Here is a 15,839-nt window from a genome sequence, read left to right as displayed (position 1 = left end):
CCATGGGAATATGGGGTTTAAATAAAAGGTATTTTAGTGTAGAATTCGAATCTGATATCCAAATATGGGTCCAAGTGTTTACGGGGCCGCCTCTCCCCAAAAACATCCCCAAAGGGTAAAAATTTAGGACCATAGCATATGGGGCTTAAATGAAAGGTCTTTGGGAGTAAAGCACGTATCTAAAATCAATATTTGGGAAAAGTGTCTATGAGGCCAACCCACCCATCCCCCAAAACACCCCCCAAGCTGGTCACGTTTGCCGACTATGGAAATATGGGGCTTAAATTAAAGGTATTTGGGAGTAGATCACGTATCTGATATCAACATTAGGGGCCAACTGTCTAGGGGACGTCCCACCACCATAAAAATCCCCCAATAGGACTTATTTGCTCACCAAGACAATTTGGGTCGTAAAGAGAGTGGAACTGAATATTTATAGTTTTAAGGGCCAATACCCCAAACCGGATATATTTGCTGACTATTGCAATAAGGAGTTTAAATTAGATTTGAAAACGAGTTTGATATCCAATTTTGAGGCCAATGGCAATATGGGGTTCAAATAAATGATATATAGATATATGAGAATAGAGCGCGTTGCTGATAAATTTTCCGGGCTTAGTGTTTGGGGGACCACCCGAACATGTCAATGTGGAGCTTAAATGAAAGGTATTGGGGGGTAGAGCAAGAATTGATACCCACTTTCGGCACCAATTTTCTGGGGGTCAACCCCTTTCTCAAAATACCCCACAAGCAGCAATTTTTTTAGTGACCATCGCAAAATGGGGCTCAAAATACCCCACAAACTGCAATTTTTTACTGACCATTGCAATATGGGGCTCAAATAAAGGTATTTGGGAGTAGAATACGAATTTGATATCCAAATTTAGAACCATGTATTTAGGGAATCACCCCTCCCCCAAATCACATTTCGTAAACATTTTTCGACCATCCCAATATGTAGTATTAAAGATTAGAAAACGAATTTGGTAACCTATTTTGGGGCCATGTGTTTGGGGGACGCCTCATCGTGTAAACTCCCCTAAACCAATGGCAATATGGGGTTTAAATAAATGGTTTTTGAAAGAAGAGCACGATGCTGATATTTTTTCAGGGCCAAGTGCCTGGGGGACCATCTCACCCCCGAAAACACCCCTAATTCAGATATCATGAGAGTAGCGGGCTTAAATGAAGTATTTTAAGAATGGAGTACACCTTACATCCAAACTTAAATTTGTACACCAATAAAGATCATATGGGATTCAGACTAAGGCACTTATATTGTTAAACTGTTAGCCAAGTTAGCATGGTATTTCACTAAAAGATCTTTAGTTGTCGAAAATAAATATTCCAAGGAAACTTTTGTTCCATATAAAGTAAAAGAAGGCACAGCGGAGCGGGCCCGGGTCAGCTAGTATACCATAAAGGTATGCTACTCTATAAACAAGTGCTGGCCACACTAAGTTTTGACTTAATGATAAGGGAAAGCACAAGACTACCGCCATGGTGCAAAATTTCATCGAAATAAGAATTGCGCCCTCTAGACACTAAATCGGGAGATTGGTTTATATTGGTGCTGTTTCTAGACATGGATCGATTTGGCTTCTTTAGAGCTGACTTTTATCAATAAGAAGATTTTGATCGAAAAATAGCCAGACGTCGACAAACGGTTGCCACTTAAGAAAATTATTTCCTACCAAAACTTAAGAAAAATCCTACCGAAACCTAGAAAATATTCTACAAATTAAAAATGCAGCATATGTTTTTATACCCTCCACCGAATAGTTGTCCATTTTGCCATTCCATTTGCACTTTTATACCGATATTCCGATAAGATATATTGAGCTCATAAAGTCGTATTTTTGCCCCGATTTCAATGAATAACCGTACCTAGTTTGGATAAAGCCATCGGCCACTGAGCCCAGAAATGCGCTTTGCTATCCATTTTCGCCGTTGCAGTGAATTGCTTTGATTCCTCAAGATCTCAGTATAGACCAGATCAGACCATATTTGTATGCAGCGGCCTCCTAGCCCTGTCTTCCGATTGAAGGCAGACAACGCACAAAAGCCGCATTACCTACCTACGAAATTTGTAAGAGCTCCCTTAATACCTGTACCAGTTATAGTCAATATTTAAACATACTTACGAAACAATAACCCTCGACATCCATAGTTTTATTCTGCACTCTGAATGAATACACAAAACGAGAAAAAGTGAATTAATTTTGAGTTACCCCGGCGTTTTTTTCAGTAATTAACTTGGAAAAACCTTCCAAAAATTGAGGTCAGCCTGCTAACCTACCAAGAGAATAAAAAGCTACCAAATTTGGTGTGAACCTACCAAAACGGCAGCACTGGTGCTGACACGACGTCCCAAGTTGAATGCTATATTTTCTAAGAAAACCAGTTGAGGATTTTAAGTCCTAGAATGAAAAACGTTAGCAAAATACAGATATGGAGTTTATGGTTGAAACATCAACTGTACCCAATACCCCTACTGTGGCTGTGATAAAAAGTATGGTTTGACTCAGAATGTCCTCCTGATTTGCCTGTACTAAATCCGTCTGTCCGCGTATCCCTTCCGTACCGTTTGTCCGTTTGTTGCTTTTTTGTAGTCAAGGTGGAGATTGCATTTATCACCCAAACATCACGCAATTGTCCACAAATCACTTTTTTTATCCGAAAACAAGCGCTATTTTAAGACCCACCACCGAACGATGGGGGTATATTAATTTTGTCATTCCGTTTGCAACCATCGTAATATCCATTTTCGACCCTGTAAGGTGTATATATTCTTGATCGTCGTAAAATACTAAGAGGATCTAGCCATGTCCACCAGATATTGAGCTGAAACTTAGCACAGATTCCGTTTTGTCCATAGGCAGGTTAAGTTCGAAGATGAGCTATATGGGAATATATCTTGATATAGCCCCCATATAGACCGATCCGCCGATTTAAGGTCTTAGGACCATAAAAGCCGCATTTATTATCCGATTTCGCCGAAATTTGGGACAGAGGGTTGTGTTAGGCCACTCGGCACCCTTCTACAATTTGGTCCAGATCGGTCCAGATTTGGATATAGCTGCCGTATAGACCGATCTCTCGATTAAAGGTTTTGGGTTCATAAAAGGCGCATTTATTGTCCGATGTTCCTGAAATTTGGGACAGTGAGTTGTGTAAGAGCCTTCGAAATCCCTTTTCAATTTGGTCCAGATCGGTTCAGATTTGCATAAGGCTGTCATATAGACCGATTTCTTGATTTAGAGTGTTGGCCCAATAAAAAGCACAATTATAATCTGATTTCGCTGAAATTTTAAACAGTGACTTATGTTAAGCTTTTCGTCATCCGTGCAGTATATGGTTCAGAACAGAAAAATTGATCAAAGACTTGTACTTATTAGACCACTCAATGTCCGTGCCGAATTTGGTCCAAATAGGACCATATTTCGATATAGCTGCTATGGGGGCATAAATTATGCATTTTTCACTGGATTATGACGAAAGGTGGTTTACACATATACCCGAGATGGTGGGTATCCAAAGTTCGGCCTGGCCAAAATTAATGCCTTTCTACTTGTTTAGCAAGAATTTGGTCATTCTATCTTCGCATGCCTATAATTTGCCTGGGCCATCGGCCTTCCTTGGTAAACCAACATGCTCTTCAAGAGGTTGGAATATTAGAAGGCGCATCGCCTTCAGGTTTATTAAGAGACTTGGTGCGAATTATCCTAATACTCTCACTAACAGTTGGACTCGGAGATGCACTGCACAGGCTATCCCAAAGGCTACACATCTAAATTCGGAAACTGCGCCGTAGTCAGCCAAAAGGCTGCGGTCACCTGGAGGGCATCCCATGTCTAAAAGAACTGGGGCGAACAATAGTAAGATGGGTCCAAGAACCTTTGCTAATGTCGCTAGCGACCGTTTGATGCTATGGGGGCATAAATTATGCATTTTTCACCGGATTATGACGAAAGGTAGTTTACACATATACCTGAGGTGGTGGGTATCCAAAGTTCGGCCTGGCCGAACTTAACGCCTTTTTGCTTGTTTAGCAAGAATTTGTTCAGATTCAGATATACCCGAGACAAATAATTATATATGCATTGTATAAAACTACAATAAAAATGCAATATTATTTTTTTTCTTTTTTGATTTTGTTTCTTTGCTTATTTAGTATTATCACATAAAATTTCAAAGCATTTGCAATTATTTTGATAGGAAAAAATATTATTTCAAATTTTGTTTCATGAAAAATATTTATATGTGCATCACATTTTTTTTTATTTTTCATAATATATTGTATGTATCTTTGTTATGAATTGAATATTTAGCACGATATTGATTTGTTCTAGTGTATGTGGACATTTTACCATACCACTTTTGTGCTATGTCTCTCTTTAAAGTTCATAAGCGTCCTGTATGGCTTGTATTTTGCAACAACCCTTTTAGATAGTATGACCCAGAGATCTTTAACGTGATTCCTGACGGGTCGCAATTGCCTCTTTCAACTGTTCAACATGGAGGCATCATTGTTTTAAAGGAAAGTCCACACAGTTCGTCAGCAATCTCAATTATGTTTTTGTTTATATAATTCTGCACTTATTTTAGTTGGGACAAAGCACACTTATAACTTTCCAAGTGCCCCAAATACCTTAATCGATCCGTGGTCATGGTTTTGGTTGCAGCACTCTTGTCGAAGGTACCGAGAATCCCCTCCAATATATATGATGACCATCGGACCCATCAATACTGAAGTTTATTTCATTACAAAATTAGTATCCGTAAAGATAAAGTTAACTTTAAATAGCAGAGACACAAACCCATTCAATCTGCTGCACCCTGATACGAGCTTAACAGAGCTATACTAACAAATTAACAGAAAAGATCTAAAAATATAATTAAGAAAACTAATAAAAAATTCAGAAAAAACGACAACAAGAGCTCTAAAAGGACAACAAACATTGCGAATTTTGTAAAAAATTGTCTGACAAAGTTAAACATGGATAAGGGGCAAAACTACAACACCAAAAAGGCCAAAGTGAAAAGTGGAAAAACTAAGACGGATGCTGGGTACCCACTTATAGTGAAGGAAGTTCTTGATGCCAAGGATCTAAATTACAAAGCAGAATATCCAAAATGTCCACAGTATTTTAGATAGTTCGCATTTAAAGTTAATGTTAGAATTAACAGAATGGGCCACTATGCCAAAACTAAGAGGGGTGCTGGGTGCTTCACTTATAGTGAAGGAAGCTCTCGACTTAACTTAATGTAACTATAAATGCCAATTATCTCAAATACTGTGGACTTTTGGATATTCTGCTTTTTGATTTAGATCCTAGGCATCAAGAGCCTCCTTCTCTATAAATGGGTACCCAACACCTCTCTTAGTTTTTGCACAGTGGGCCAGTCTGTTAATTCTAACTTTAACTTTAAATACCAATTATCTCAAATACTGTGGACTTTTTAGATATTCTGCTTTTTGATTTTGACCCTAGGCATCAAAACCTTCCTTCATCATAAGTGGGTACCCAGCATCCTTCTTAGTTTTTCCACTTTTAGCTTTGGACTTTTTGGAGTTGTAGATTTATCCCTTGTGTATTTTTTACTTTGTTAGATAATTATTACAACATTCTCAATGTTTGTGGTCCGTGTAGCGCTCTTGTTGTCGTTTCTTCTGAATTTTTTCACTATTTTTCTAGATTTTTTTTTTTAGATCTTTTCTGTTAAATTGTTAGCATAGCTCTACTAAGCTCGTTACAGGGTGCTGCTAATTGAAGGGGTTTGTGTCTCTGCTAGGTAAAGTTAACTTTATCTTCACGGACATACACAATAATACTAACCAAATTTTTCCACTCAAAATTTTTATTTTTCAGCAATCAAAATTCGTGGGTCTGTATAGCGCTGAGTTATGGAAGTTTTTTGAACTTTGCATTGCTTTAAAAGGCCAACAATTTGCCTCAATATTTATCGAATATGTTTTTTTGGAAACAGATAGATCCAAGACAAGTTTTCATTAGCAGCTATTTGTCGCATTTTCACTTTTGTCTTTGGTTTGTATACATCCAATCTACTCAACGCTGATATACTCGCAGTTGACAGAGTGTTAACAAAAAGCTATTGAATTGCGCTGTTGATTGGCTGCAGCTGATTCTCTATTATTATTTCCCAGCAACCACCGAAAAAATTGAAAATTGTTGGCTTTTTAGCTCGTAAAACTTAAATTTTTAATGATGCACATATAAATATTGTCTATGAAAATTTTAAACTTACACAGAAATTAAGAATAACGGTTCTTTGGATGAAGTTGAAACAAAGAATTGCTTATAGAATGGCAAAGTGTTCAAGGTAATGAACATTTTGTCCTTCAATTACAGGTCCCATTTGGATGGAAACCCGTTTGAACCTTTGAGTGGAACGGACGTTTAGTTATTTCGCTCCAGAAGAACATTTTTAAACTCGTAATAGGTCATTATTTTAGGAAGAAAAATTTAAGTTACTCAAGGATAGCAACGACAGTGGTATCCATTAGGCAGTTGATGATCTGCGTCTGTTTCCAGTGGAGCGGCAAATCTAGAGCCCGGGAGTAGGGTTAGAATGGACTCCAAAGACCCAACAGCTGCGGTGGTGCTATCTGGCCGTAGCATGTTGTCTGTTACTGAAACCTCGACTGGTGGAGCGGCAGCTCCAGGCTCTACAAGTCGAAAGACGACTGGTCAGCAGGGTCTTTTGACGAAGACATCTCGTTCGTGTTTTAAGGACAATGCCGAACCTATTTTTTCTTGGCATGCCTATAATTTTCCTTGGCCATCGGCCTTCCCTGGCAAGCCAACACGCTCTTCAAGAGGTTGGAATACTAGAAAGCGCATCGCCCTCAGGTTTGTTGAGAGGCTTGGTGCGAATGATCCTAAGACTCTCACTGATAGGGAGAGAGATTCCCTAAATTGGGATCGGGAATTCGATGCACAGGATATCTCAAAGGCTACACGTATAGATTCCGAAACTGCACCGCAGTCAGCCAAAAGGCTGCTGTCAGCTAGAAGGCATCCCATGCCTAAAACAACTACAGCGAACAATAGTAAGATGGGTCCAAGAACCTTTGCTAATGTTGCTAGAGACAATTTAGTGATTACAGTTGTCGACAAACGAGAAGAACGGGGTTGCATACCTAGGAATAATTGGAATGGGATAGTCAATGGACTGCCATCAGTATACTACGATGTTCTTGCGGAATTCCCTGGGTCTCTTCCAGTTTGTGACGATGTAGGCTGGTATCGGGCCGGTGATTAACGCTCAATTGAGATATACCGTTGGGCGCTAAAAACGATTGGTGGGATCTAGACCGGATACCAAGGATTCCCTCAGATCCTGAATCTATACTTGGAAGACTAAGGGAATGTAATCCCAATCTTTCAACCACTGACTGGAAGATCGGTAGATTGGATGAGGCTGATGGTGACCGGATACATACAGTGTTCGTTCTTAACTCTGGCTGTCTCACAGATCTCAACAAGTCTGAAGGGGTTGTATCCTATGGATTCAACAAGTTGAAACTGAAGGTCTATAGAGGCGGTGGGGTTGGGGAATCAGGAGACGACTCGGGAGTTGTTGCTGAACACTTGCCAAAGGAACTATCGACCACATCGTTAAAGTCTGGTGGACTGCATGAAACTGAAAATCCTCCTACCACAATGGAGACAGGAGGGGAAGGCATCGAAAGGGGACCCGACAAGCCCTGTCTGAGTGGGTCATCTGGTAGGATTGGGCGCAAAGTGTGCGCCAGCGGGGAAGGACGGAACTTCGACAGTGGCAGCTAGTGAAGCATCTAAGGAGGAATCGTCCAAGTGTCCAGTGTCCTGAAGAAGAGTGGTTCCACTGCTTTCTCACCTGCCCGTGGATGCGTACGAAAGCTCATCATAACAAGATTTAACGAATCTTTGTAAGGCCGCTTCGGCGGCAATAAAGGTTCTCCTGATGGCGGGGGATTTGAGTTGGTTCTTATCCAGCAACCATAGGTGTGTGGAAAAATAGTACGAGGACTAAGAATTCCGGAACTTAAACTTCTCAAGGGTACGGGAAATGGTAGACACAGAGCCTATAATCTTGCGAAGAGTAGTCTCAATATTTTTCTTCTTTCGTCGCTAAGCACTGAAGATAAGGTAGCAGCTAGCCTTGAAATAAACAAATCTCATTACTGGCTGGCTTCCCTATATATGGCACACGATTCGGCGATGCCGCCTTCAAACCTTAGGTTGCTGGTTGAAGCCGCTTCTGTAGGGGAAAAGCCTCATTGTATGAAGTGATGCTAATGCACATCACCAAATATGGGGAAGTTCGGATGTCAACGAAAGGGAAGAGCTGCTTATCGAATATATTATAAGTTGCAATCTGGCGATTTGTAATAAAGGGGATAAACAGGAACAGGCAAGAAGCACAAAATATTACTTTTGTATCGGAAGATATAAGCGCAAGAAAATACGACTGGGCAGTGTAGGATGACCACAGCTTCTCTGATTATCGTTATATTAAACAGTTTCAAGCTTGGACGAAATACTGCAAAAGTGGTCCCTTGACTAAACAGAAGAAAGGCGGATTGGGATAAATTTCGCCATAAATTCTGCACGTCTATCCCTTTTAGTCCAGAAAATGAAGTGCCAACTCCGAAGGGTATGGACATAGCGGTCAAGCGGATCATGTGTCAGCATGTATAAGTGCCAAGCTAAGGGCAGACAGCGACCGCCATAGTGGGTCCCAGAGCTGGTTGGTCTAAGGAAGGACTGCAGAAGACTCTTCAACTGAGCGAAAGCAACAAGAGCACCACACGATTGGGACAAATATATGGCTGAGCAAAGAAAAAGGTGTAAAAGTGGTCGCGTATGCTGGAAGGTCTACGTGCAACAGTGAAGTGGACTCCGAAAGTGGTCTATATTTAAATCCGTGCAAGACAGAATTGATTCTTTTCAGCAAGAGATACAAGTTGCCTATAGTGGAACCTGTCTCCTTGGAGGAGAGAATGTTCCATTTACAGAAAGCGAAAATACCTGAGTGTTTTGCTGGACAGGAAATTTAACTTTTTTGAAAGGGCACAAAAGGTAACTCTTGCCCTATACACCTGCAAGATAGCCATTGGCAAAAGCTGTTCAATTGTAAAACGGATCCAAAGGATGGTTTGTTTGTGCATCACATTCGCACTGAGGACGACAGGATCTGATGCACTAAATTTAATGCTACATCTTATGCCTCGCACATTGTGGCTCCCCAATTTGCAGCGACCACTGCGGTTAAGTTAAGGGAGCTTTCTCAGTGGCCATGTGGAGGCTACGGACACTGTGTTATCTTTGAGACAATATCCGATGTTCCAGGCAGTGTGGATTACACCCTACCTGAGCCGCTTTTTGATATAAATTACTGTACCACTATTCCTGATAGAACCGATTGGAACTACGATATCCCTGGTACCAGAAATTACATAGATTTCAATACGAATGGTTCCAAACTAAACTACCAGATGGACTTTGGCGTGTACTCAAAAGATTTAGAACTGGTCATATCGAAAAGGTTACCCCAACTTTGCAGTGTGTATCAAGCGGAGATCCTGCAATTAAGGAAGTGGTGGAATTGCTAAGATATAATGTCATTACGACGATTGGCATAAATATCTTCTCAGACAGCCAGGCAGACATTAAATCCCTGGAGAACGTATTTCTGAACACAAAAACCGCTATCGACAGTCGCAAATCTCTCAACGAGATGGCTGAACAGTTCAAAATTCCCCTGTTCTGGGTGCCGAGGCACAGAGATATCCCAGGGAATTGTAAATCGGATGAGCTTACAAGCCTAGGAACTACCCTACACTTTCCAGGAATACTGGAATCTGTGGGTATGCCTCTAGCGACATGTAAGCTAATTTTTCAAGACCAGGCCCGAAGGACAACGAATGATAGATTGTCACAAAGAGGGGGCTGTGAGCATTCCAAAACTTTGTGGGCTTATCTAGACTTGAAGAGGTCTACTGCTTTGCTGTCATTGGCTAGAACAGACGTCTCAATCATTGTGTCCGTCATGACAGGCACACTGTCTAATCGGAAAACATACTGACAGACTGAAGGTTGCCAGCAATGAGTTTTGCAGATGCTGTGAGGACATTGAAGTAGAAGAGACTATAGAACACCTTCTGTGTGTGTGTCCCGCATTAGCAGTTAGGAGGAGTTCCACTTTAGGTTCTTTTCTCAATTCTTTTTGAACCTGTCTGATTTAGCGGATGTAAACACTCGCATCTGGTTGGGCGATTTGGATAGTCCACCGGTAGGAACTAGAAGGCATCTTCCTTATTCTGTTTTTGTGGTATCAGAATGGACGAAAACGTCTAAGTGAGTCTGATGGCAGACCACCACTTAAACCTAACCTAAATAGTTGGAAAACAGTAAAATTTTTTGTATATCTAATTATTTGTCTGGAGTAGCTCTCATGAATAAAATCCCGTCGATTTACACTTATAATGACGTTAGGTTAGGTTGAAAAGCGGGTGCAGATATTAATCTGTTCCATGCCACTATGGACATATACCTAATCGGCTTGTTGTGCGCTCTAAAAACTATAAAGTAACCTCTAAAAAGAAAATTTTAAGTTAGGAATTCCGTGCTACTTACAAAATCCTTAATTGTTTTCAATACCACTCCCCTAAGTTGGTTCATGTCTGATATTGTGTCTCCACCTAAGTAGCGGTATCCGTTGAACGCGAAAGCCGGGCAACGACAAAGGAAATGCTCCAACGTCCCATCATCTTCCCCGCATGCCCTACACATGATATCACTTGCCGCACGGCTTTTATATAAGTGAGCTCGTAGTCCTATGTGTTCCGTTATGATACCAATAGCTTTACTGACCTCCTTCTTGCTTCCTTTCAGTAATAGCCTCATCTTTTCACGATCTGAATCCCCCCATAGGATTTTCGCCGTCATACCGACCGTTTCGCTGTTCCACAATGTTGCATGCGCATTCGTCGCCCACTCCCTTAACTCGAACTGGGTCAACCCGAAAGCCTTCGGGTTAACCAAGTTTATTGACGGCAGTCCTCTGGCCTTCACTACCAAATCGTTTGCCCTTTCATTTCCCCTTACTCCGTTATAGCCCGGCACCCAAACGATGCGGATTTTGCCATCCTCAGAGAAGACGTTAATCTCCTTCTTACTCTGCAAGACTGTTCGTGACCTTACCGTCCTGGTTGTTATTGTCCTTATGGCAATTTTACTGTCGGTAAAGATGTTCACACTTGACGTCCTCGCGTTAGCACCACACCACTTGACGCATTCCGTGATCGCCCGGATCTCCACCTGCAGGACCGTATTATGGTCAGGCAGTCTAAAACAGATCTCAGTCCCTGGGTCCACACTGTCGTAGTTACTACAATTTTCAACCGATTCGCGCGAAATTCGGTATGAAATATGTTAATACCCATCTGAAAGCCTCTGCTTAATATTGTCCAACTTGGTTCAGATTTGGTACTTAGAAACTACTACAACCAACTTTGGTCTTTGTAGTTTGTACTCTGGGTTGTCGTTATCCGATTGCCATTATATTTGGTATTTTACTTATTGGGATCAAAGGGAAAAACAGATTGGAAGGTATGTGTTTCAAATAAAAAATTATTTTTGTTTTTTGCGTCACTCTAACATACATAATGTATCTCTTTTGTATCTCTCTCTCTAAAGGAGGCTTTAAGTTCAGTTTTAACCGTGAAACTTAATATAAAAATAATTGTGAAATGAATCAGCGAAAACATATTCTTTTGTGGTATTAAGTTCTTCACTGAGTGGACATTTGAAATCCATTAAAATCATTGACAAAACTTTTTCAACTTGGGCCAAAATAATAAAAAAAGTAATTTTCGTTACATTTTCTATTAAATAAATGACAATTGCTAGCAAATACAACCCAATTTACCAAAATAAATGCTAGTGGTAAAACAAAAACAGGCTTCTCTGAATATTTCTTTCTTTCTTAAAACTTTCCAGCGTGAACGATCTTTATGTCCACCTTTACTATGAAGATTACAAATGTAAAGTTCGGAATGTCATAATTTTTTTTTTTATCTTATCATTGCAGGTATGGAACTACAAAAGAATCATCATTCACTATTGCTGTAAGTTACTGAGACACAGTTGTTTTCGGATTATATGAGAAATGTTTCTTAATTTTATTTTAAACGTCATTAATGCGTTTTCCAAGAAGCTACCGTGGCGCTTAAGATAGGATATTCTGGTACTATGTTCACTTTTCGCGTTGAAAATCATTTTTTTCTAAATAAAATGCAAATTTGCCCATGAACATACCATTCAGGAATAGGAGCAAACTTCTCACATATCAATAAATGCTATTCGATTCAAGTTTAAGCTCAATGATAAGGGACCTCCTTTCTATAGCCGAGTCCGAATGGCGTGCCTGAGTGCGACACTTCGTTGGAGAAAAGTTTTTACATGGCTGCCATACCATTTTTTCGAAATGCCATAGTTCCTCACAAGTGTCGCCAGCATTAGGAGGGGATAACCACCGCTAAAAAATTTTTCTGATGTTTACACCAGGATTCGAACCCAGGCGTTCAGAGTTAGGCGGCCATGCTAACCTCTGCCGTACAGTGACCTAAATATTTTTTCAAGATTAATTTTTATACCCTCCACCATAGGATGGGGGTATACTAATTTCGTCATTCTGTTTATAACTCCTCGAAATATGCGTCTAAGACCCCATAAAGTTGTAAAGGGAGATTTTTTTGAGGTTAGGATTTTCATGCATTAGTATTTCGAACCGAACACTGATTTTGGTAATAAAATTCAATGATTTGCAAGCGTTGCTCGTTAGTAAGTCTATTCATGATGAAATGTCAAAGCATACTGAGCATCTTTCTCTTTGACACCATGTCTGAAATCCCACGTGATCTGTCAAATACTAATGCATGAAAATCCTAACCTCAAAAAAATCACCCTTTATATATTTGAGATATTTTTGATAACCATGTCCGTCCGTCTGTCTGTCGAAAGAACAAATAAGCTTTGAATGAGTAAAGCAAGCCGCTTGAATTTTGCTCAAATGCTTCTTATTAGAGTAGGGCGATTGGGATTGTAATGTTTTGTCCATGTTTTGATATAGCTGCCATATAAACCGATCTTGGGTCTTGACTTCTTGGGCTTCTAGAGGTCGCAATTCTCGTCCGATTTGACTGAAATATGCACGTAGTGTTTTGATATCACTTCCAACAACTATGCCAAGTATGGTTCACATCGGTTCATAACCTGATGTAGCTGCCATATAAACCGATCATGGGTCTTGACTTCTAGAGCTTTTAGAAGACGCAATTCTTATCCGATCTAGCTGTAATTTTGCACGTGGTGTTTTGGTATCACATCCAACAACTGTGCTAAGCATGGTTAAAATCGGTTCATAACCTGATGTAGCTGCCATATAATATGATCTTGGATCTTGACTTCTTGAGCCGCTAGAGAGCGCAATTCTTTGCATGAGTTGTTTTGATATGACTTCCAAAAACTGTAATGAGTTTGGTGCAAATCGGTACATAACCTGATATAGCTGCCATATAAACCGATCTGGGTCCTTGACTTCTTGAGCCTCTAGAGAGAGCAATTCTCATCCGATTTAGCACATCTGTTCTACAAGGGCTTCTCCCATGGCCCTCAACATACGTGTGCAATTTGATCGGAATCGATCTATAGCTTGATACAGCTTCCATATAAACCGATCTCCCGATTTTGGTTCTTGAGACCATATAAGGCGCAATTCATATCCAAATGGACTGAAATATTACACCATGACTTCTATAATGTTCAGCATTCAATTCATTTATGGTCCGAGTCGGACTATAACTCGATATTGCTCCAATAACAATCCTTATTATACCCTCCACCATAGGATGGGGGGTATACTAATTTCGTCATTCTGTTTGTAACTACTCGAAATATTCGTCTAAGACCCCATAAAGTATATATTTTCTTGATCGTCGCGACATTTTATGTCGATCTATCCATGACCGTCCGTCTGTCCGTCCGTCCGTCCGTCCGCCTGTCTGTCGAAAGCACGCTAACTTCCGAAGGAGTAAAGCTTGCCGCTTAAAATTTTGCACAAATACTTCTTATTAGTGTAGGTCGGTTGGTATTGTAAATGGGCCATGTATAGCTGCCATGTAAACCGATCTTGAGTCTTGACTTCTTGATTTATCCGATTTGGCTGACATTTTGCATGAGGTGTTTTGTTATGATATCCAATAACTGCGCCAAGTATGGCTCAAATTGGTCCATAACCTGATATAGCTGTCATATAAACCGATCTTGGGTCTTGACTTCTTGAGCCTCTAGAGTGCGCAATTCTTATCCGATTGAGATGAAATTTTGCACGACGTATTTTGTTATGATGTCCAACAACTGTGCCAAGTATGGTTTAAATCGGCTCATAACCTGATATAGCTGCCATATAAACCGATCTTGGGTCTTGACTTCTTGAGCCTCTAGAGTGCGCAATTCTTATCCGATTCGAATGAAATTTTGCACGTAGTATTTTGTTATGATATCCAACAACTGTACCAAGTATGGTTCAAATCGGTCTATAACCTTATATAGCTGTCATATAAACAGATCTGGTGACTTGACTTCTTGAGCTTATAGAGGGCGCAATTCCTATCCGATTTGGCTGAAATTTTGCAAGACGTATTTTATTCTTACTTTCAACAACTGTATCAAATAAGGTTCAAATCGGTTCATAACCTGATATAGCTGCCATATAAACCGATCTGGGATCTTGACTTCTTGAGCCTCTAGAGGTCGCAATTATTATCCGATTTGCCTGAAATTTTGTACGACGGATTCTCTCATGACCTATAGCCCGTTACAGCTCCCATATAAATCGATCTCTCTATTTTACTTCTTGAGCCCCCAAAGGGCGCAATTCTTATTCGAATTGGCTGACATTTTACACAGGTCTCCAACACATAATTTAATTGTGGTCCAAACCGGACCATATCTTGATATCGCTCTAATAGCAAAGCAAATCTTTTCTTAAATCCTTTTTTTTTTGTCTACGAAGAGATGCCGGGAAAAGTTCTCGACAAATGCGAACCATGGTGGAGGGTATATAAGATTCGGCCCGGCCGAACTTAGCACGCTTTTACTTGTTCATTATTCATTGTTTGCCTAAAACAAGATAGCGCGCAAATAACTCGACAAATGCGATCCATGGTGGAGGGTATATACATAAGATTCAGCCCAGCCGAACTTAGCACGCTCTTACTTGTTTCTTAGAAAATAGATTTCGAAGCAAAAAGAGCTGGTTGATTTAATTTAGAAGGGCATTCCCTCCTTACTTTTGATGAAATTTTCTATAAAATTATTATGCTATCATTGACTTTTTTGAAATGTAACTGCGGAAAACATATGTTTTCTACTGAGAAAAGTATCGACCTTATGATGCTAAAGGCCAGTGTTCGAAGAACATCAGAAAAACATGGCGAGAACATCAGAAAAAATTGCAACTCGACGAAAAAAATGAGGACGCTTGAAGTAAGTACTATTTGAACAGTCTCCATGATGTTCAACTATAGGAATGATTTGCACGAGTATATATCGAGCAATACCAGGTTAGGTTCAATGACAATTTGCAATCAGAATCACTTAGACATTTTGGTCCATTGAGGTAATATAGGAACAGAAGGAAGAAGAAGGAATATACCTTCTAGTTCCTACCGTTAAACCATCCACATCGCTTGAAAACAAGAACAACAACGTGCACATGCGCTAGATCAGACAAGTTCTCAAAGTTTTTTTTTTCATTAATCAAGT

General features: G+C 40.1%; 1 protein-coding gene across 8 annotated transcripts in view; it reads left to right on the top strand.

Moving 5' to 3' along the window:
* The window catches only part of LOC106092276 (calcium uniporter protein, mitochondrial), a 642,340-nt gene that overhangs the window by 463,454 nt on the left and 163,047 nt on the right, over window positions 1–15,839 (top strand). The gene's annotated exons all lie outside the window — the stretch shown is intronic.

The sequence above is a fragment of the Stomoxys calcitrans genome, chromosome 1 (genome assembly GCF_963082655.1).
Source record: "Stomoxys calcitrans chromosome 1, idStoCalc2.1, whole genome shotgun sequence".
Classification (NCBI taxonomy): Eukaryota; Metazoa; Arthropoda; class Insecta; order Diptera; family Muscidae; genus Stomoxys; species Stomoxys calcitrans.
This window is presented reverse-complemented; position numbering and strand designations above follow the sequence as displayed.